The following is a 22114-nucleotide window of genomic DNA, read 5'->3' on the forward strand; positions in this document are numbered from 1 at the left end:
ACAGGGTAAAGAAAGGATTAAGACAACAAAGAAGGGATTAAGACAGGGTAAAGAAAGGATTAAGACAACAAAGAAGGGATTAAGACAGGGTAAAGAAAGGATTAAGACAACAAAGAAGGGATTAAGACAGGGTAAAGAAAGGATTAAGACAACAAAGAAGGGATTAAGACAGGGTAAAGAAAGGATTAAGACAACAAAGAAGGGATTAAGACAGGGTAAAGAAAGGATTAAGACAACAAAGAAGGGATTAAGACAGGGTAAAGAAAGGATTAAGACAACAAAGAAGGGATTAAGACAGGGTAAAGAAAGGATTAAGACAACAAAGAAGGGATTAAGACAGGGTAAAGAAAGGATTAAGACAACAAAGAAGGGATTAAGACAGGGTAAAGAAAGGATTAAGACAACAAAGAAGGGATTAAGACAGGGTAAAGAAAGGATTAAGACAACAAAGAAGGGATTAAGACAGGGTAAAGAAAGGATTAAGACAACAAAGAAGGGATTAAGACAGGGTAAAGAAGGGATTAAGACAACAAAGAAGGGATTAAGACAGGGTAAAGAAAGGATTAAGACAGGGTAAAGAAAGGATTAAGACAGGGGAAAAAAAAGAGATAAAGAGAGGAGGAGAAAGGGATAAAGAGGGGAAAAAAGGGCTAAAGAGAGGGGAAAAAAGGGATAAAGAGAGGGGGGAAAAGGGATAAAGAGGGGAAAAAAAGGGATAAAGAGGGGAAAAAAGGGATAAAGAGGGGAAAAAAGGGATAAAGAGGGGAAAAAAAGGGATAAAGAGAGGGGAAAAAAGGGATAAAGAGAGGGGAAAAAAGAGATAAAGGGAGGGGGGGAAAAGGGATAACGAGAGAGGGAAAAGGGATAAAGAGGGGGGGAAAGAGGGAAAGAGAGGGGGGGGAAGTGATAAAGAGAGGGGAGAGAAGAGATGGTGAAGTAAAAGGGAGAGGAAAGAGACAGAGGGGCATAGGGGAAAAAGGGAAGGGAAGCAAAAAAAAGAAAAAGTACTAAATAGATGCGGACCATTACGGCTCTAATATGGGTCTTCGCTAATGTGGACGGGATTGCAACACCTCGCACCCCAAAAACCTTAGCGAGTGACTGACCGACATGCGTTCCAACAGATGCTCAGGTATCTAAAACGGTGGGATCAACAGCGGACAAGGAACAGAGAAAATATGATAAAGGGAAAATGAACAAAGGGGAAAAATGGTGTCAAAACTAGGAGACAAAAAAGCGATCTGAGTCTTCCTAACCTAAGAGCGTAATAATATCCTTGATGCAGGTGTTCCCAACCTTTTTCGTCTCATGTTCAAGTTGATATTTTCTTAGACAGCTGAGTATCACAGCGTCCATATTTACCAAAATATGAGTGAATGTCTGATAACACTGTATACGGTACCATTAACTGACTGACAGTAGTAAGATTTCTTGTCTTTATTTTCAAAGGAGAGGGCATTAACCAGTTCAAGTAAAGATAACAGGTGGTCATCTTCTAAGCTACTCTGTTGTTCACCCTTGGAACAAAGTCAGTTTAACACAGGAGACGGTAATCAATATTGTTGTTGCTTTCCAGGTGAGCACAGGATACCCAGTGGGCAGGAGGAATCCGATTACTTATCAAATATTGTATTTCGTCCTCTCTCTCGAGAAACTGATAATAGTTTTAACTCAACGCTTTCCATCAGCAATTCCTAAGTGCACTGTTATTAAGTGGGACATGTACCACACGATGGGAAAATCTGCTTTAGCAGTCTCCATACTTTTCTTTTTCTGAGCAGCCAAGTAATTATGATTTTAGCACCTTTGGTAATTCATCGCTATTTACCGCCCCTCTCATTTTGGTCAGTCACTGTGTATGCGTTCTCGGCTCGTTATCTTCTGATCTTACCGCAACTTGTTTCAACGTCTCCTCAGTTATTAACACTCACTTTCTCTTCATTTGTTCTGATATTCAACCTAAAGTTATCTCCTCCCTCACTGTCTTCAAAGCATCTAATTATTCGGCTCTCCTTCCCTCCTCTTTCCCCAACCTACGTATTCATCCAACATCCTATTATCTAACTGTCCTTCCTCTTCACATCATCAACCATATCTTTTTATCACCTTCCTCTGTATACGTATCCATTAAACATCTTATCGTCCAACTATCCGTCTGCCTATCTTATTCCAAACACCTCGGTCTACTTGTACACATCCAGTTATCCATTCACCATCCTATCACCAAACTTCCCTTCCTTCCCACTCTTATCACCCACACCGTATTTCACCTTCCTCGATCTAACTATCTAGAGGTCAGATTCAGAGATAAATTTATGGTCACTTCTCAGCCGTAAATACCATTAGTTTATTATGCAGGAAGGATAAGGCCAGTATAAAATCTCCCCGTCCCTTCTTATTTCTGCAACTACAGGTAAGTCCTAGTCAGGGGAGCATAATTATCAGGAGGTATTTATGTTTTTATCTGGAAAGAAAAGGAAAGGAGAACGCAAAAACTTTCCATGCCTCTTGTTCCTCCTGCAGACAATAATCTGAGTTAAGAGATGGCGATGATGATGTCTGTCTGTCAATCCTGGCCCAGACCAGCCTACTCATTTCATACAGACATCTATCACTCTTCATCTCCTGCCATTCTCCCACCCGTCACCCACATCATTCTTCATCACCGCCTCAGCCGCCCATCCATTAGGCGCCAATGACCCTCCCTCTTGAGTCCTTCCTTAACACTTTAATTTCGTGATGCATTCTTTAGTGCAATTTTGCTAACTCCAGACGATTTCTTTGTCTATCTATCTATCTGTCTGTCTATTACCAGACGCCTCAATCCCGTACGGGGTGGCCACAAATAAATCGCCTCCAAGTCGCCCTGTCCCCCGCCATTTCACTGCCCTGCTCCCAAATCACACACCCCCTCTCTCATATACCTCTCCACCCCATCCCTACATCTCATCCTCGGCCTTCCCCTTCCTCTTCCCCCCTCCACCTCACTCACATACACTCTCCTCGTCAGTCTCTCACCCTCCATCCTCTCCACAAGGCCAAACGACCTCAGTGTGTTCCTCCTAACGCTTCCTATATATATATATATATATATATATATATATATATATATATATATATATAGATACCGGTACGTATATATGTATACTGTACTATATATATATATATATTATATACTATAAGTACATATATATATATATATATATATATATATATATATATATTCACACACACACACACATATATATATATATATATATATAATACAGTATATATATTCACACACACACACACACACACACACACACATATATATATATATATATATATATATATATATATATATATATATATATATATATATATAAACCCTTCACTTCATCAAATCCTACGTAAGCTGAATACAGTCGTCTGACGACAGCAAGAATAAAACTAAAAATACATAATCAAAATGAAGAGGTAAGTCTCTTGATGCCCCACCCCTTCGGCAGGTGAATGGTTGGTATTGTCACAACAAAGGTAATACTGTAGCGCCTCCCTGTTTCACTGCAGCACAGCTGGTACTGAATATCACTGGCAACCCCACATCATCTAATCACAGCTCGGCATTCAAGTTGGATGCGTGGCTCACTTTTTTCAACTTAAATGAATGGACTGCAGTGCACGCCACCTTGTCTACTGTCGCCGATCAGTCGATCATTTCCATTCTGCAATTTATGTCTCTGCTTTCTTCCATTGCAAATCCAGTCCCTCCCATTGATCCATCCATCCCAACCTTCCTTCTGCCTGTGCATACGGTTCTTTCAGTCTTGGTTTGTTTATTTGATTCTCGCCATTTCTACCAAGTAATCTATTCATACACCTTCCTTTTGCTTGTGCATACGGTTCTTTCAGTCTTGGTTTGTTTATTTCATTCTCGCCATTTCTACCTACGAACCACCAAGTAATCTATTCATACACCTTCCTTTTGCTAGCAGTTTACACATCCTTTATCCCATTTACACCATTTTCACCTATGCTCGATCCATTCACATAGCCAACCTTCCTTTTTTTTCCTTCCACTTACAGATCCTCTAAACTGTACTCCATTCTCGTCCATTCTCCTCCCATCCATCCCAACCTTCCTTTTTCCCTCATTTACACATAATTTTTACTTCAGATTCGTCCGTTCTTCCTGCAAGCCAGCCACCTACCCATCCTTCCCTTTCCCTGCCTGCTTATATCATCATCATCCACTCCCCTCTCCTTGCGAACCATCCGTCCATCCATCTACCCTTCCTCTTTCTTGCCTGTATACATCATCCTGCCGTCCGTCCATCCATCCATCCACTCTTCCTTCCTATGTTTTGATCCTCGCCCATTTTTCCATTCATCCATCCCTCCATTTTCCCCTCTTCCTTGCCTGTCTATTCCTACAGTCCATCCATCCACCCTTCCTCTTCCTCGCTTGTTTACATCAACGTATCATATTCTTTCTGCTGTCCATCCACCCATACATCCACCCTCATCCTTGCCTGGTTACATCATCCTTGTCCATTTTTCCTGCCATCCATCCAACCATCCATCCATTCTTCCTTTCTTCCTCTTCCTCGCCTGGCTACGTAGCATATTCTTCCATCCATTCATTCATGCAACCTTCCTTCCTCTTCCTTACCTGTTGACATCATCCTAGCCCATTCTTCCTGCCGTCCACCATCCATCCATCTTCCTTCCTTTTCCTCAACTGTCTGCATAATCATATCATATTCTTCCATCCATCCGTCCTTCCTTCCTCTTCCTTACCTGTTTACTTCATCCTAGCCCATTCTTCCTGCCGTCCATCCATCCATCCCTCCATCCTTCCCCTTCCTTGCCTAGTTACATCATCCAGGCCCATTCTTCCATCCATTCATCCTTCCTCTTTCTTGCCTGTCTACATCATCCGTCCATTCCCCTCGGCCTGCGCTGTTCCCTCTGCTCATTCTTCTCATCCACTCGGCCTCCTCGTCTCTCTCCCCTCGTCCGCCTGACAGCCGTGTGTGCGAGGGGAGAGGCGGGGGAAACAGATTACTCTCCTACACAACACATAAAGACGCCCCACCATCACCACCACACCACGCCAGGGACCGCGGGAGGGGAGTGAGGGGAAAGGGGTGGGGGGAAAGGGGCGGGGGGAAAGGAGGGGAAAGGGGGGGGAGAGCGAGGGTGAAAGGATGTGGGGAGCAAAAAGTGGGGAGAGGAAAGGTAATGCGCGAGGGAAGAAACTGTAAAGGGTGAGTAAGATAGGGTAAAGAGTGGGAGGAAGGGAGGATACAGAGTGAGGGGAACAAGCGTTAAGGGTGAGGGGAGAAAGAGTAAAAGGTGAGGAGAAAGTGTGGCAAGGGAAGAGAGAGAGAGAGAGAGAGAGAGAGAGAGAGAAACCAGACTCCCTGAATGTGGTGTGTGTGTGTGTGTGTGTGTGTGTGTGTGTGTGTGTGTGTGTGTGAACGAGGAACTTGGGTGGTGATGTAGGGGGTTAGAGGCAAGGTCGATGAACCAGAACTACTGTATTATGGAAAGGACGTGCAAGGGAAGGTCTGAATAGTGGATGATATGGATGCAGAGAAGGGACGTGCACAAAGGAGCCAGGTGCAGCGAGAAGAATACGAGCGAGGAAGGAAATAGAGAGGTGTGAACAAAAGATACCGGCGGAAAACAGAGATCCGGAAGGAAAAAAAAAGGGGAAACAAAAGAAAAACAAAGAGGAGGTTAAAAAAAAAAAAAAAAAAAAAAAAAAAAAGAGAGAGAGAGAGAGAGAGAGACAGAGAGAAGAAATTTTGTCCCATTCTAAGTGCTGCCAGTGAGACATACAATATGAGTTAATAATTGATGCCGTTGAAAAGTACACAGTGAAGAAAACGTAGGATGGAAAAGGGGAAGGGAAGCAAAAGGGAAAAGCAATGCGGGGACAAGAATATAAATCGTCAAGTGAGACAGCGAGGCGTAAATTCAATGCACCAATAAACAGCAGAACGACTACGGCAGAATATGAAGAAGAAAATACAGAGGACCGGGGGAGGACCATGAGGCAGGAGGAAGGGTGTGGCATAAAAAATACATGAGACGGCGGGTGAGCAGCAGCCGAGCGTGGAAAGGCTTATATAATGCAAGATTAGGGAAAGGAGGGAGGAAGAAAGGAAGAAAGGCGATGCGGACACGAGTATGACGTAAGCGGGACGGCGGGCGGGGGATATGAAGCCTGAAGAGCATGGACCCACGGTGCGTTGAGAAAGGGCGCGGAGATAGCCTGGGGATGAAACAGTGCGCGGCAAGTGGAAGAAAAATGGAGGGTAGTTTGAACTGCGAAAGGAAAAGTGAATTGCCTAGTGGTGGAATGCTGTAGGAAAGAAAAGGGAACAGCACAAGTGAGAGGAAAATAAGAAAGGAAAAGGGAATGACTTTGTGATGAAACAGAGTGGGCAAGAAAAGGGAACAGCTTAGTGATGAAACCGTACTGGATGGATAACAGGTGGGAGGAGAGTGGAAAAGTGTTGAGACAAGGAAAGGGAATGGCCTGGTGATGGAAGAGTGAAGGCAGGAAAAATACCGCGGCAGGGAAAGAGGAAAGGTAGACTCTGCTGAGGAAGGAAACTGGAATGGCTGAAGGAAAAGCAGACAGGTAGTAAACTGAGAGCTAAAGTGTGATAGGACCATGGCCGAAGAACGGTGACAGAAAAAAAGGAGGGAATGAGAGAGAGAGAGAGAGAGAGAGAGAGAGAGAGAGAGAGAGAGAGAGAGAGAGAGAGAGAGAGAGAGAGGAGGAGAAGAGGAGAGGAGAGGAGAAGAAGAGGAGAGAAGAGGAGAAGAAGAGGAGAAGAAAAGAACAGAGAAAAGATGAGCAGAGGAAAGGAGAGCAGAGGAGAGATGAGAGGAGAGGAGACTAGCAGAGCAGAGCAGAGTAGGTGAGAGCGGAGGAGAGAGAGAGAAAAATGGGCGATGGTGAAGGTCATGGAGGAGGAGTGCTGGGGAAGGGGATGACCAGGTTAGGGATCGGGAGGGAGAGAAGACAAATGTGCTGGAGGAGGAGATAGAGCTTAAGAACTTGCACAACAGACAAGGCGGAGATTAAGCTGCCACCGAGGGAGCAGGGGAAGTGAGTGGAGAGAGGGAGGGAGAAAGGTGAAAGATGGAGAGAAGCGAGACGGGGAAGAGGGAGATGATGGAGGTAACGGAGGAAGAAAGGTAAGGAAAGGAGAGGAAAGAGGGGAGGATGAGAGAGAAAAGAGGGGAGTGGTATAAGAATGGGAGAGAAGGGAAAGAGAGAGGTGAGACAGGGAGAAGTGGGACACGGGAAAAGTTAGGAGGGGAGAGAGGGGACCCGAGAGAAGCTGGGGAGAGTAGGGAAGGAAGAGATAAAAGGAGACATGGAAATTTGTCCTCTCAACCTAAGGTAAGGCAAACTGGGTTGGAGTGAGGGGTTGGGATGAGAAAAGTCGTAAAACATTAACAAGGAGCACTCAGTGAGCCAACCCCCCCCCCCCCTTAAAGTGCTCTACGGCTCGAATACTTGGCTTTGCCTCGTTACTTTAACCTTCAACTGAGTGTTCTCAAAAATGAACTACTGTAAGATACTTCATTTCTACCTGACCCTCAACCCATCCACTACATTTGCCCCATGACCTTGATCTTTCACCTATTATTCTTAAGCTCTAATCGCGTCGTCCTTGGCTGACCCTTAACCTTCCATCTTCCACCAAGTTCGAAAAAGTGAAATAAAAACTTACGAGGTATACGGTGGAACATTTGACCTTCTCTGACTCTGACCTTTGACAGACTGCTTCAAAATCGAATCTCTTCATTTTTGCATAAAGGTATCCTGAACTCTTTCATGAAGTCTGGCTGAAATCGGATAATCCTGTTTAAGGTGGTCTCGTCATGTGACTAACATTTCACCTCTCGTTCTCAATAAAAATAGATCAACATCTTGGCTGATCTTCAACCGTTCGACAATTTTGCTAAAATTAGACCAACTCTGTCTTAGTTACTTCGTTCACACACACAGGCTCATACGGGTTGAACTCCGAACTTGCCTGCGACCGTGGCCACTCAATGTTCATAAAATCAGTTTCCTTCGTCCTTGCCTTACCCTCAACCCTTCCACCAAGTTTGGTCTAAATCGGATCAGAACTGTTGCAGCTGATCTTGCCATCTGACCATGATCTTTAATCTTTCCCTGTGACGCTGACCTCTGACGAAGCCTTCACCACCGAAACCCTTCACCCTTTGCTTACCATGATAACAGTCACAAAATCTGGACTAACGCAGATAAAAACGGCAGTCTACCTTGACATTTGATTTTGATCTTTGACCTATCGCTAAAAAAAAAAAAAAAAAAAAAAAAAAAAAAAAAAAAAATCAACCTCTTTCACATGGTTTGGTCCAACTCGGACCAAAGCTATTTTAAGTTGCTTTGTTCCCACAGATACTGTACACCGGATGAACTCTGACCTTGCCCTGAGGCGACCTTTGACTGTTCTCACTATAGAATGACCATGTTCTTGCTTTTACGTAAACCTCAGCCCTTTCACCAAGTATGATATCATCTGAATAGAAGCTGTTTAAGCTGACTGCCATGTGAGCTTGACTTTTGACCTACTGTTTAAAAAAAAACAGCTCAACCGAGTCTGGTTAAAACAGAATAAAACTGAGTTACATTGTTGACACAGACAGGCAGACACACCAATCGACTGACAGGTAGGTAGGCACACACACACACACACACACACACACACACACACACACACACACACACACACACACACACGCACACACTTGCAAAAGGAAGAAATAGAACAACTAGGAAGGGAGGTCAACAAGAAAGACACAACCATCAGTGAACTAACAGTGGAAATGAGTACACTTAGGAGGAAAATGAGTGAAATGGCAAGTACAGTAGTCAATCACGAAAGTATTATGGAAGAGTTCAAAAATTATACAGAGACAATTAGGCAAGTAAGCAGTCTTATAGACCAGAGCAGTGATATTGAGGAGAAGATAACACAGGTGAATGAAGCCGTGCAAAGCTACAAAAAATGATGGGGAAACCACGTATGCTGAAATGGTGAAAGTAAAGAAAGACTTAGAAACAAGGATGGAGGAAAAAAAAGCATTAAAAAGGAAGTGAAAAGAATAATCCAAAACAATCCAAAGTTAGTCAGATATTCAGTAGACATCAACAAATCTATAGTAATCACTGGTATAGAAGAGGAAGAAGTAAAAAACAAGATCACAAGAGACAAACAGGAGATGGCAAATGTAATGAGCTTATTGAAAGAAGTATCAGAGGAAATCTGTAGTAAAGACATAGACGAACACAAAAGGTTAGGGAAATACGAGAAAAGCAAGACAAGACCTCTACAGGTAACTTTCCAGAGTGTAAACACCGTGGAGGAGATACTAAAAAACGCAAAGAATCATATGGAAAAAGAGGAGTTCAAAAACGTATGGATAAAAAGATGCCTAACACAAGAGGAACTGGAATTACTGAAAGAGAAGAGGGTAGAAGCAAAAACAAAAAATGAGGGAAGATCAAAAGAGAACACATTTTTTTTTTTTTTTTTACAAAGTAATAGGATTGCAGGTACGAAAGTGGTACACAAACAGGAGGGAATAAAAAGGAGGAAGGTAGTAGAACCATATCATGACAAGTTTATAAACAAGATGATAAAGTTGATGTACTCAAATGTGGATGGAATGGTATCTAAATTACTAGAGATGAATGATTATGTCAGAGAAAATGAACCACATATAATATGCCTAACTGAAACAAAGTTAACACCAAGGATGTCCAATGACATACTAAACTTAGAGGAGTACAATATATGGAGAAGAGACAGAAACTTAAAAAAAGGAGGAGGAATTATAATATTAACTAAGAAAAATCTAAAAGTCAATGAAATAAAAACTAGATATACCATCACAAGTAGAACTGATTGCAGTAGAGATCAACACATCTGAAGGTAAAGTAATTGTAGCCAATTTGTACATGCCAACCAGATCAAACACATGAGAAAGAGACGAATATGAGGACCTGGCAGAGAGTACAATTCAGAGTTTAAGAGCATTACTACATAAAATGGAAGAGAAATCGGAAAGAATTATACTAACTGGAGATTTTAATACAAATATAAATTGGAATATTCTAGATATAATTAGCCAAGAAAGCTGTTGGGACCAAAAGCTCCTGTATCTCGTGCAAGAGTTTTTCCTAACGCAATATGTGAGGGAAACCACCAGAAAAAGAGGACTCGATGTACCTTCAATGCTAGATCTCATATTTACTAGGCAAGAAAATGACATTGACAGTTTAATATATCACCCTCCACTCGGCAAAAGCGATCATGCAGTACTAAATTACAACTTCAGGATAGCATATGACATAGCTAACAGCAATGAAAGTTACAAAAAGAGCCTAAACTATAAAAAGGGATATTATCAAGACCTAAAGAAGTATTTCTTAGAAGTTGATTGGGAAAAATGAGCTTAGAGGACAAGATTTAAATGCTGTATATAAAAAATTCTGTGAATTTCATGAAATAGAAGTCCAGAAGTACATCCCACAGCACAAAGAAGCAGATAAGAAAATACAGAAATGGTTCAATACAGAATGTAAAAAATCAAAAGAAAGAAGAGATTTGTTGTGGAATAGATACAGAAGACACAATAGTGAAAGGGCATATAATAATTACAAACAGGCAAGAAACGATTATACAAGCATAAGGAGGGAAGCCCAAAAACAGTTTGAGGAGGATATAATAAATAAATGTAGTGATCAACCAAAGCTATTTTACAGCTACATCAGAAGCAAAACCAAAATAAAAGATATAATACAATCCATTACGGACGAGGGAATCACCTTTACACAAGAGAAAGATATTTGTGAAGCACTAAATAAGAATTTCCAGTTACTATTTACAGAAGAAAATTTTTTTGAGAGGGACTATGTGGAACATGCATGTCCACACATACTACCAGACATACAAATATCAGAAAAAGTAATACAGGAGTTAAGTAAATCAGACAGAGGAAAAGCAAGTGGTCCTGATGAAATTTCATGTTGGGTACTACGAGAATGTGCAAAGGAGTTAAGTAAACCATTATTTTTTATTTTCAAGAAATCCTTGAGTCAAGGTAAACTACCTGATATTTGGAAGAAAGCAAATATTGTCCCCTTATTCAAGAAAGGGAATAGACAAAATCCACTCAACTACCGACCAGTATCACTGACCAGTGTTGTATGCAAGGTATTAGAAAAGCTTATAAGAAAAGCTTGGGTAAAGCATCTAGAAGAACACAATATGATAACAGAAAGACAGTTTGGTTTCAGAAAAGGAAAATCATGTGTTACTAATCTGTTGAGCTACTATGACAGAGTAACAGACAATACAGGAAAGAGAAGGATGGGTGGACAGTATCTATTTAGATTTCAAGAAAGCATTTGACACAGTACCACACCAAAGACTTTTATGGAAACTGTACCATCAGGGAGGAATTCGAGGCAAACTGTTTTGTTGGATGCAAGATTTTCTCATAAAAAGAGAAATGAGAACAGTACTAAGGGGAAACTACTCATCATGGAAAGAAGTGACTAGTGGAGTACGTACCACAGTGCTGGCACCAATCATGTTTTTAGTGTATATAAATGATATAAACAGTAATACTGGAAATGAAAGCTATCTAAATATGTTTGCAGATGATGCAAAAATACAAAGGAGAATTACTAACACAGACTCTTGTAAAGAGCTACAAGAAGAATTAAATAAACTTCATGAATGGAGTAATACATGGCAAATGGAATTCAATGTGGACAAGTGTCATGTAATCAAGTTTGGTAAAAGTGGAAAAAGACCTGATTGGGATTAAACGTTAGGAAATAAAACCCTACACACATCAGAAAGTGAGAAGGACCTAGGTGTGATTATCAATAACAGACTATCTCCGGCTGACCACATCAGCGAGAAGGTACGGAACATGTATACACTGCTTGCAAATATGAGAATAGCATTCACATACATAAATGATGACATGCTAAGAAGGATAATAACATCATTCATCAGACCAACCCTGGAGTATGCATCAGTAGTCTGAAGTCCTCATCTCAAAAAACACATAGACAAGATTGAAAAAGTTCAAAGGGCCGCTACAAGATGGATATCAAGCTTAAGGGATCTAAGCTACGAAGAAAGACTAAATAAACTGAATCTACCAACACTACAGGAAAGAAGGAAAAGAGGTGACATGATAATGCTATATAAATGTATATCAGGGAAGGAGAAAATAGACATAAATGATTACTTAACATATGGGGAAGCATCAGGAAGAGGACACTGCAAAAAACTGCATAAGAAGAGAGGTGATAAAGACGTAAGGAAATTCAGTTTCCCAAACAGAGCAATTGATCAATGGAATGCACTACCGAATGAAAGTGTGTGCCAAAACAATTCACAAATTTAAGGATATGTACGATAAATATGGTTTAAGGCACGGGACAGTACGAGCTTGACTCATTCCTGTAAAGATACAATTAGGTAAGCAAGTACACACACACACACACACACACACACACACACACACACACACACACACACACACACACATTACACCTGCTGGGCTACTGTCCATGCGAGTGAATGATAATACTTGGAACTGAGATAAGTGATAACGAGTGATTTTATGACGAATGGCGTGGGCAGGTGGCCAGTGCCTGAAAAAAATAATAATAATAAAAAATAAAAAGCTGGGAATGGGTGGGTTGCTGCAGGTTTGTATGAATAATGATGCTGACCATTTTCCGTAAGAGCATTGTTGTACTGTATGTGTCAGTTTTGTCAGTTTTTTATTTGCATGATTTTGGTGTTGTGCATTAATAAGGAATGGCATCGCTCGCCGGTCATCTGCTACTACTCTATGTAAATATAAGTTCCTAAAGGTTGACTGAGCTACGCATGGGTATTTACTGAGAGCGACCAGTACCTGGTTTGGCCGTAAGCAACTTTATATACTTAGGTTAGGTTAGGTTGTTAGTATACGGTTGGATGACTGGAATATTCTGTGTTTTCACTGATTTCAACTGAATGTTACTTTTTGTCATATTTACGAACGTTCCATCAAACCGACAAGAAGATTTGCCGTGTTTTGGACACGCTTTATGTTTTTTTTTTTTTTTTATCCGATGGAACTGGGCCAACTCAACTTGAATATGAAGTACTGGTTGCATAAAATTCAGAGACTCAGTTATGAGGTTGGAACTTGCCACCTTGGTTGCTAGCCAAATCGACCCTCCAGTTTTTTACTAAACTGTTGAGAGAGAGAGAGAGAGAGAGAGAGAGAGAGAGAGAGAGAGAGAGAGAGAGAGAGAGAAAGGACTACAAGGATGAAGAAAGCCAAGACAAGAAGTCTCGAAGGGCGGAGGGGGTGAGGTGTTGGAATGGAAAACGAGAGGTATGCGTAAGAGTGTGTATAAATGGGCACTGAAGAAAAAGGATTAACGAAAAACTGGAGTAAGGTGAGGGGGAGGAGGAGAAGGTGAGGTCTGAAGTAAGGGTAATAAGGAGGAAGTAAAGACTGAGGTACGTAGAGGGAAGAGAAGTGAGGTGAGGCGAGGAAGGAGACAGTGAGGAAAGGAAGGAACGAGTAAACGGGTAAGGGGAAGTGAAAGTGACGGAAGGGGAGCAAAACGAAAGTGAGGCAAGAGGTAGAATGAGAAAGTGGAGACTGAGGAGAGAAAGTGTGGACTGAGGTATGGGGAGGAAAAAATATAAGGTAAGGGGAATGAACAGGATGTGAGGAGTAAAGAGTGAGACCTGAAGTGACGACTGTAGAAAAATAATGTGAGGACTGAGGGGGAAAAAAAAGTGAGGACAGAGAAAAAAAAATAATGAGAGGAAAAAGAAAGTAAGGATTGAGGATAAACTAAAGTGAGGATTGGGGAAATGTGTGTGAGGGAGAGAGGATAGGGCTGGGAGTGTGTCGGTGCTTGGGAGTTAGTGCACCATAAGGGCGGCGTTAACACCTAGCAAACACTGATGACGCAGCGCACCTCGACTCACAGTGACCATGGGGAAGAGTGGCGACGGGAAGTAAAACTGTTTTCTCTACCACTTCTGACATACTGTACCTGCTATTTTCTTACGTAACTTCTCTACCACGGTTGTAGTTTCTTTCGTATGTTCTCTACCACCGCTAAATTTTCTATCGTAATTTCTCTGGCAGTGCTACATTTTCTTTGGTAATACCACGTTGCGTACACCGCTTCCCGTCCGATCAGCGAAGTTAAGCAACGTTGGGTCTGGTTAGTACTTGGATGGGTGACCGCCTGGGAACACCAGATGCTGTTGGCATCCCTACGTGTCAAGTGGGGTTGGTGGAGGATTAGTGCCCCTCCCTGTAAAACAATTAACTCTAAGCCCTTGGCCACCCTTTGCGGGATTAGGGCGTCGGGCTATAGATAGATAGATAGATAGAATTCTCTAACTCCTCAATTTATCACAGTCTGACAGGCCACTGAGGCGCTTCCTCTCACCTCTCCATTCCTGCGACCAGATATTCTTTCGTCATTTATCTCACTTTTTGTGCAGACCATAGTCACACTTACTTTCGTCATTTCTCTGACTTCTTCCTCTCTTTATTTACCATCCTTCACTAAGTTCTCTCTCTCTGTACCTAACATAACAGCCTTTGTAATTTTTAAACTTCTCATTCCAGTACCGACCTCAGCCACATTTCCTTTAATTATTCTACTAGCTTCACCCTCTCTAAACCTATCATAACTGTATTTCTCGTACTTTCTCCCACCTTCTGCTTTCATCACAGTTTTCTCTCATTACAGTTCCATTACTTTAACTTAGCAAAGATCCCAAACCTTTACAGGTGACGGTCAGTGATATCAGATGGGAGGGTTGATCTGACCAGTAACCAAGGAGACTCATTCTATCCCACACTTTACGCTCACCGAATTTCATGTAACCAGCAGCACACAGTATTTTAGTTATGAGAGTGGCCAATAAAAAAAAAAAAAAAAAAAAAAAAAAAAAAAAAAAAAAACTATAGTAAAAGCCTCCCTAGAGCTCATTAACCTTGTCTGGTGGTGACAAAAACAACTTCAATCTATAAATGGCGTCATGGTGTTAAAGGTGGCGATGGAGAAGGAATTACAGCTGCAAAACCCAAAATTGAATGTAATCGTCAGGCGGGAGCAGAGGTATAAAATGGCGTTACACAGTGTTGCTTACATTTCTTCCTCGCTGTCTCCACACCACTAATACAGTACCCTACCGGAGAAGGTTTGAACTGATGTGGTGAAATATATAGTTCACTCACCTTACCCTGGCGGAGATATTCGTCCTTTTGTAGCCTATTTCCCGTACCGTACCCTTATGCAAGACTCTGCTACCACCCACCATCATTTCCACAGCACTTCTTTGTGACTGGAATCACATTCTAGTGTTAATTCATTGTTACGGCTCACCATTCAAGACAGAAAGATGGCAATATTACGCCTAGTTAAAGTGAACAGCGTAGAGTCGTCAATAACTTGTTTACTACAAACGTGCTTTCTTGTTAGCTGAATGACCCTTTGGCATTAGGAATATTCAATAAACTACTCCCTCAAGCAGAAGGGGTTAAGAGCAGATAGGTCATTGCTCTCACACGGCATCCAGATCCCCTCCCATCTCTCTCTTTCAAAGCCGCTTTCTGCTGTAAAGGGTAAGGCAGCAGTTATTTAACGACCGGAGTCTCTCTCTCTCTCTCTCTCTCTCTCGGCCCACCACGGCTACGGTACATATATTTCCAGCCGTCACAACTCGTTACCGGCCGGGAGAGAGACAAGCCTGGCTCGGGAGGGGTGAGGAGACGCAAGGGGGGAGGGGCAAGGCGGGTGTTGGTGTGGGATGGGGAGAATGCCTGGGGGTGGGGAGAAGTCTAGGCGTGGGGGTATAAAGGCATAGCTAAGGAGGAAATTGTTGGGGTTGGGAATAGTGGGGAGGGATCGCAAGGAAGGGCCTGATGGGGAGGATGCTGGGGAGGATGCTGACGAGGACGACAACGAGGACGACGACGACGACGACGACGATGATGATGATGATAAACAAGAGATGAGAGGAGCTGATGAAGCTAGGGATGGATCCAAAAGACGGAGCTGAAGAGGCGAGTGGCTTAAGGGATAAAGAGTACGAGAGGATCGCGAGGAGAGGAAAATGAAGGACTGGAGGCACAAGCGGTAAGAGTGGAGAGACTGGGGCTGGGGAGGGATGAGAAAGAGGGGTAAACGGCAGAAGCAAAGATTATGGGGAGGCGGAGTAGCAAACGATTACATAGAGAGCATGAGGGAGGCTTGGGGAGGGGGGGGGAGCGACGAGGTCCGTGGCAGAGATGGACAGGGATAAAAGAAAAGGAAGAATAGGGGTGAGAAAGTAGTTGGGATTTATACAGAGAGGAGGCAGGACAAGGATGAACAAGATGTAAAGTGGTAGGACAGGGAGGGAATACGGAAACAGGGATTAGAAGGGGTGGACGGAAGGAGGAAGTGGGAATAAGGAGCAGAGAAAGATTACACTGCGCCAGAGGAAGGGCCAGGAGAGGGTGACGATAAACTAGGGGAAGAGGGGAGCGGAGACGGGCAGTGATGGAGGAGAGCAAAGGAAAGAGGATAGGAGGATTGAAGGCGGAGGGATTGTGGGGACAGAGGATAGAGAAGGGTCACACGGATAAGGTGAACGATAAAGATGGAAGGGACAAGTAGATGTTGAGGAACGGAGGGGGAGCAAGAGGATGGGCCAGGAGTGGATGACGATAATTAAGGTAAGGGTGATCAAACTAGAGAAGGATGTAAGAGAGGAAAGATAAGAGGAAATATTGTGGGGATAGGAGTTGGGAAGGATGACAGGGGAACAGGGAACAAAGAAGAATGGGAGGGACTGAAGGAACAGCAGGGATGGACAAGATTTGGTAGACAAAAGAGAAGGATCACAAGGACAGCGGCAAGAGGAAAGGCTGGAGGGAATAGGGAAGGAGGGCTTAGAGGGAAGTGAAGAAGCAGGTGGACGAAAGGGAGGCTGGGGAAGGAAGATACTGAAGTGTTGGGGAAGGGAGTGGGAGACTGAGGAAGGAAAGGAGACACCGGTAAAGTTGTTGTAAGCTGAGAGGGAAGATACAGGAGTGGAGAGCGGGAGGAAAGAAAATAGGAAAAGGAGTGGTGGGTAGCAAACAAGGAAAATAAGAAGTGAAAGAAGAAATGAGGGATAAAAAGGAGTGACAGAAGAGAGGATGGAGAGATAGAGGAGTGGAAGGGAGGAGAAAGCAAGAGGGGAAGTTTGAAGGAAAATTGAAGATACGAGAGTGGTAGTGATGAAAGAAAGAAGACAAAATGGTAGGGAGGAAAGAAGGAAGACAGGAATGGTGGGGAGGAAAGAAGGAAGACGGGGATGGTAGGGAGGAAAGAAGGAAGACAGGAATGGTAGGGAGGAAAGAAGGAAGACAGGAATGGTAGGGAGGAAAGAAGGAAGACAGGAATGGTAGGGAGGAAAGAAGGAAGACAGGAATGGTAGGGAGGAAAGAAGGAAGACAGGAATGGTAGGGAGGAAAGAAGGAAGACGGGAATGGTAGGGAGGAAAGAAGGAAGACAGGAATGGTAGGGAGGAAAGAAGGAAGACAGGAATGGTAGGGAGGAAAGAAGGAAGACAGGAATGGTAGGGAGGAAAGAAGGAAGACAGGAATGGTAGGGAGGAAAGTAGAAAGAAAGACGAAAGGTAGGGAGGAGAGAGGGAAGATACGATGTGGCAGGGTGGAGGGAGAGGGGGAGGAAGGAGAGGCAGCGGAATCAGATTTTCCAAGCGTCACCTGGCAGTAATTAACAGGGTGAGGGTAGGCTGTGTGAAGGCAACGGCCCCGGGCGACCCCTCAATGAACTCAGCACTACTACTCGGACCTTTTTTTTTTTTTTTTTTTTTTTTTTTTTTTTGACATTAACCAACGACATTCCCAAATAATCCCTTCAGCAAAATTGCCAATATTTACTCTACTCGTACTTTTTCTGTGGTAGGTCGGTACACATATCATCTACTCACTAGATGGAATGCTGCCTACTTTTTCCTTCACTCTTTTTATCGCACGCCTTTACATAATGTTTTTGCCTCCTTCAGTGTGTGTGTGTGTGTGTGTGTGTGTGTGTGTGTGTGTGTGTGTGTGTGTGTGTGTGTGTGTGTGTTCCCTTTATATCTCATGAACGGCTTGAGCTATCAACATGAAACCTTCAGGGTATCAAGATATAGACAAAATCTTGGACTTGGCCAACAGCGCATTCTGGCGGGCGATTAGCATTCGGCTCCCGAATGCTTTTCTTTTTCTTTCCTGTCTGTCCTATTTTTTTGTTATTTTGCTATTTTCCTTTATTCTTACTGTCACCTTTTATCAATCTTCTGTCCACTTCAGGTGACTTCAAAGTCAGCAACAAGTCTAAAGGTTTTCTGTAAACCAGAAAACCATTTACAACGGTGGGTGGTCAGCAACAAGTCTAAAGGTTTTCTGTAAACCAGAAAACCATTTACAACGGTGGGTGGTAACCATATAACCAAATAATAGGGCAATGTAGTGCCTACTAAGGTGCCTTGTTAACTAGGTGGAGACAAATGCAGTGTCCATCCAGGAACCATACCTCCACACTCCTCCCCGAGCCTCGCTGTGGCGAGGCGCTGCCCACTGCAAGGGAACACGTTCACCGTACAGGATGGCCCTCTAAGGGCGACTGCTTGGCTACGGTTGGTGGGTCTGCTCGACCACAGACCGTGGTTATTCAACAACAACAACTATTTCATTCTTGCTGTCTCCTGAGGATTGAATTCAGTTTAGGACAGACTTTTATACTGTACCGCCCTCATTAATGTCTATACTATATCATCTAGAGATTGTACTCCACCCCGACTCTCTTCCGTTTCCCCACCGCCTCCGCTACCACCTCTTCAGCACTGTACAACCAAACGCTCTCATACTTTTACCCTTCCTACAAACAATACAGATGCGCCTTCCAGACTCATAAAAAAATAATGACTGTTTTCAGAATAATTTTACAATGCATTATACATTGTCATCCCAACAAACGTGAAACTAATTTAAAGCATAGTATTTGATTAAGATGGCGTACTTGGAGAGGAACGCCATGACCTGACCGCCTGATTACTATTACACCAAGTAATGATAAAATAAACACATTCTGAAGTACCTAAACACTCCTACTTACCTTATATGAACACCGCAGCAACTGAATTAGCTAACTTCACCACGGCCGGGAACAAACAATGTACAAAGTATCATCTTGCCTCCCCGTCAAACACACACACACGCACATTTCTAGTTTTCTACAGCCACTAGCTTGTTCCAATACTGCTCTACAAACCCAAAGCCCCAAACCCGATCCACAGCCCCCTTCCCCCTGTCGAAGCTCAGCGGAACGAGACTGACACGCGGGATTCGAACCTTTATCCTGCGAGTCAATCAAGGATCACGGGCCACGAGCAGCGACTGGAAAATGGGATTGATAACGACTATGGCAGATTCTGGCGCTATTAGAGTACAGATAACAGAATTTTTTGCCACTGTATATACAGTATCGTTTACTCTCTCTCTCTCTCTCTCTCTCTCTCTCTCTCTCTCTCTCTCAGCTGAATGAATTTATCTGGTGTTCATTGGATTCAGAATATTCCCGTTGTCCCTGCCATGAGACTGTTAATAATCATCAGTACGCGGAATAAGGAAAAACATGATACTTTATACGTCCAAATTATAAATGAGGAAAAAAAAATAATACACATTTTGGCATATTACTAACCAATCAGATTCAGGTGAAAGCGAGGGGAAAAATCAGGGACCGTCACAGCTGGTATACTGGATGACGCAGAACTAAGCCGAAAATTTAGTACACCAGCCCATGACAGCTTTTATACTTGGCCTTGCTAGAACAAACACTAATGGTCTCAAGTTTCTGAAATGTTGAGAAATTTGGAAACAGATTGTAATCAAATATAAAAACAAGGAACACTAAAACCGGTAACAGCATTCCATCATTAAAGAAACGCTAATTGGTATCAGAACATTCAGGTCAACAGAAAAAAATGAAGACGTATCAAAACAGATCAAACGACTATGCACAAAAATAAGTAAAAAATTACGAGACTGAGAAACAAAAATTTACAGAGAAGCAAAGGTAAAACTTGATTTCTTCTTCCTCCTCTTTTTCTTCTTTTTTGTTACGTACCGGTTTCGTTAAACCAAGTAAGAGCAATGTACACGATAGCAAAGATATCACTAAATTCACCTGACAGAATGTTCAGGATAACCAACCAACACATTCGGTGATTAATCTTTTGGAATTTCGCTTCAATTGTTCCAGGTCTCGAGACATACAAAGTGTGCTTCAAGCAAAAGAGATCTGGCTAAGCCTGTCTAGAACACAGACAGGCTGGTATTTTGTTTCTTAAGGTCGAAACCTTCATCACACTTACTCTTTTCGCTCATCACTTATTCATCATACATCCTGTCACTCATCACACACACCTCACTCAATACACAGATTCTTTTCACGCACATAATACTTACACCTCAAATAGTTATCACTTAACGTGGATACAAAGCACTTATATGGCTGTCTTAAGAAAACGGACTTTATTAAATTACCCGGTCCGACATTAGTTTATAACTGCTGAGAAAGTGTTGCCCACAACTTATTTACCTGGTAATGAAACTTAATAGTCAGTACTAACTCGATACAAAATACCTAGTGAGTGGAAGGTTACCGGTAACACTTTAAGAAAAGCGCTTCTCTAATTCAACGGAATATTTTTGTCATATATAGCTAATAACGGACGCAAAATATTTGCTGGCACTTTAAATGATTTTTTAAAATACGATAACGATCCTCCAAAAATCACTGCTATAAGAAATAAAGGTTGTGTAACTTAGGAATACCATATCTTCATGGGTTCAAGACAGCTGACCCAGAGCAGGCAATGAGCTGTAATACATTAATAACTAACATAGTTACAATGGAAAAATTACAATAAATAATAATAATAATTCTTGCGAAGTCATGATGTGAAACACCGGTTAAGACTGTCACCTATAAAGGGGAGGGGCGGGAGGGGGTAATGCATTATCAAAACAGTGATGGGTTTGCAATGAGGGAACACTCCTCCTCCTATTTTGGACGCCCACATTCAGATGTAGTGACACTCAGCTGTCTTTTACACGCAGATATATTGCCATCCAAGTGGTTATGTAAGTGGTTCACTCATCCCACAATGCTTCTTCCACTGGTGCCGTCGTCAAAAGATGACCAACAGTTTATGTGGCCCCACACAGTGAATGCCAGGACTCCCTCACGGGGCAAAGGGGAGTGATATTATTGTACTCTTATATCTGCCTAGTAGAGACTTTTCTGGGAGGTCCGTGGAGTCAACCATACACCTGTTCGTTGAGTCCAGCCAATTGGTATGGTTACAATGCGTTCCTTTACCTTGAAGGGAACCCCAGGAAACCGTTTATGCCATCCTCATCCACCCAAGTGCCTGTACGGCTGCTCCTACAAACAAAAATAAAAGTCGTTACACTAAATTCATTATTTCTTGTATTACAGTGGTATACATCTGGGGTGTCAGGCCCTTCCGTTTCTGCGTCAGTTAATGTGACAGTTTAAAGTTTTTTTTTTTTCTTCTTCCTTCATCCTTCTCACTCAGTAGCTCACTAAGTCACTGCACGTTTATGATGGATGAAATCAGGCAAGGTGTAATAACAGTTTTCACGGGCGTGTGTGTGTGTGTGTGTGTGTGTGTGTGTGTGTGTGTGTGTGTGTGTGTGTGTGTGTGTGTGTGTGTGTGTGTGTGTGTGTGTGTGTGTGTGCATCTGGGGCGTTCGGGGTGTATTTGAGGAGTGTGTCCAGAGATAGAGGATACTTAGGGGGGATAGTGGATTCGGCTGGTGTTGGTGCGGGTATCATAGGTGTCCTTTGTTTTGTCTGCTAATACTGAGCACCTTAGAGCATACTGAGCGTTACAGGATAGCTTACCGTCTAATTTGGCAGCATATTAGACGTAAGTTTCATAATTTT

General features: G+C 42.7%; 1 non-coding gene across 1 annotated transcript; it reads left to right on the plus strand.

Annotated features, from left to right (window-relative positions):
- Positions 1–14238: 14238 nt before the first annotated feature.
- On the plus strand, positions 14239–14357 carry LOC145393557 (5S ribosomal RNA). Its single transcript, XR_013896200.1, has one exon. It is a non-coding gene; the product is annotated as a 5S ribosomal RNA (ribosomal RNA).
- The last annotated feature ends 7757 nt before the right edge of the window (positions 14358–22114 follow it).

Source organism: Coenobita brevimanus, chromosome 24, assembly GCF_032717465.1.
Source record: "Coenobita brevimanus isolate Jiangsu-jjx chromosome 24, ASM3271746v2, whole genome shotgun sequence".
Lineage (NCBI taxonomy): Eukaryota > Metazoa > Arthropoda > Malacostraca > Decapoda > Coenobitidae > Coenobita > Coenobita brevimanus.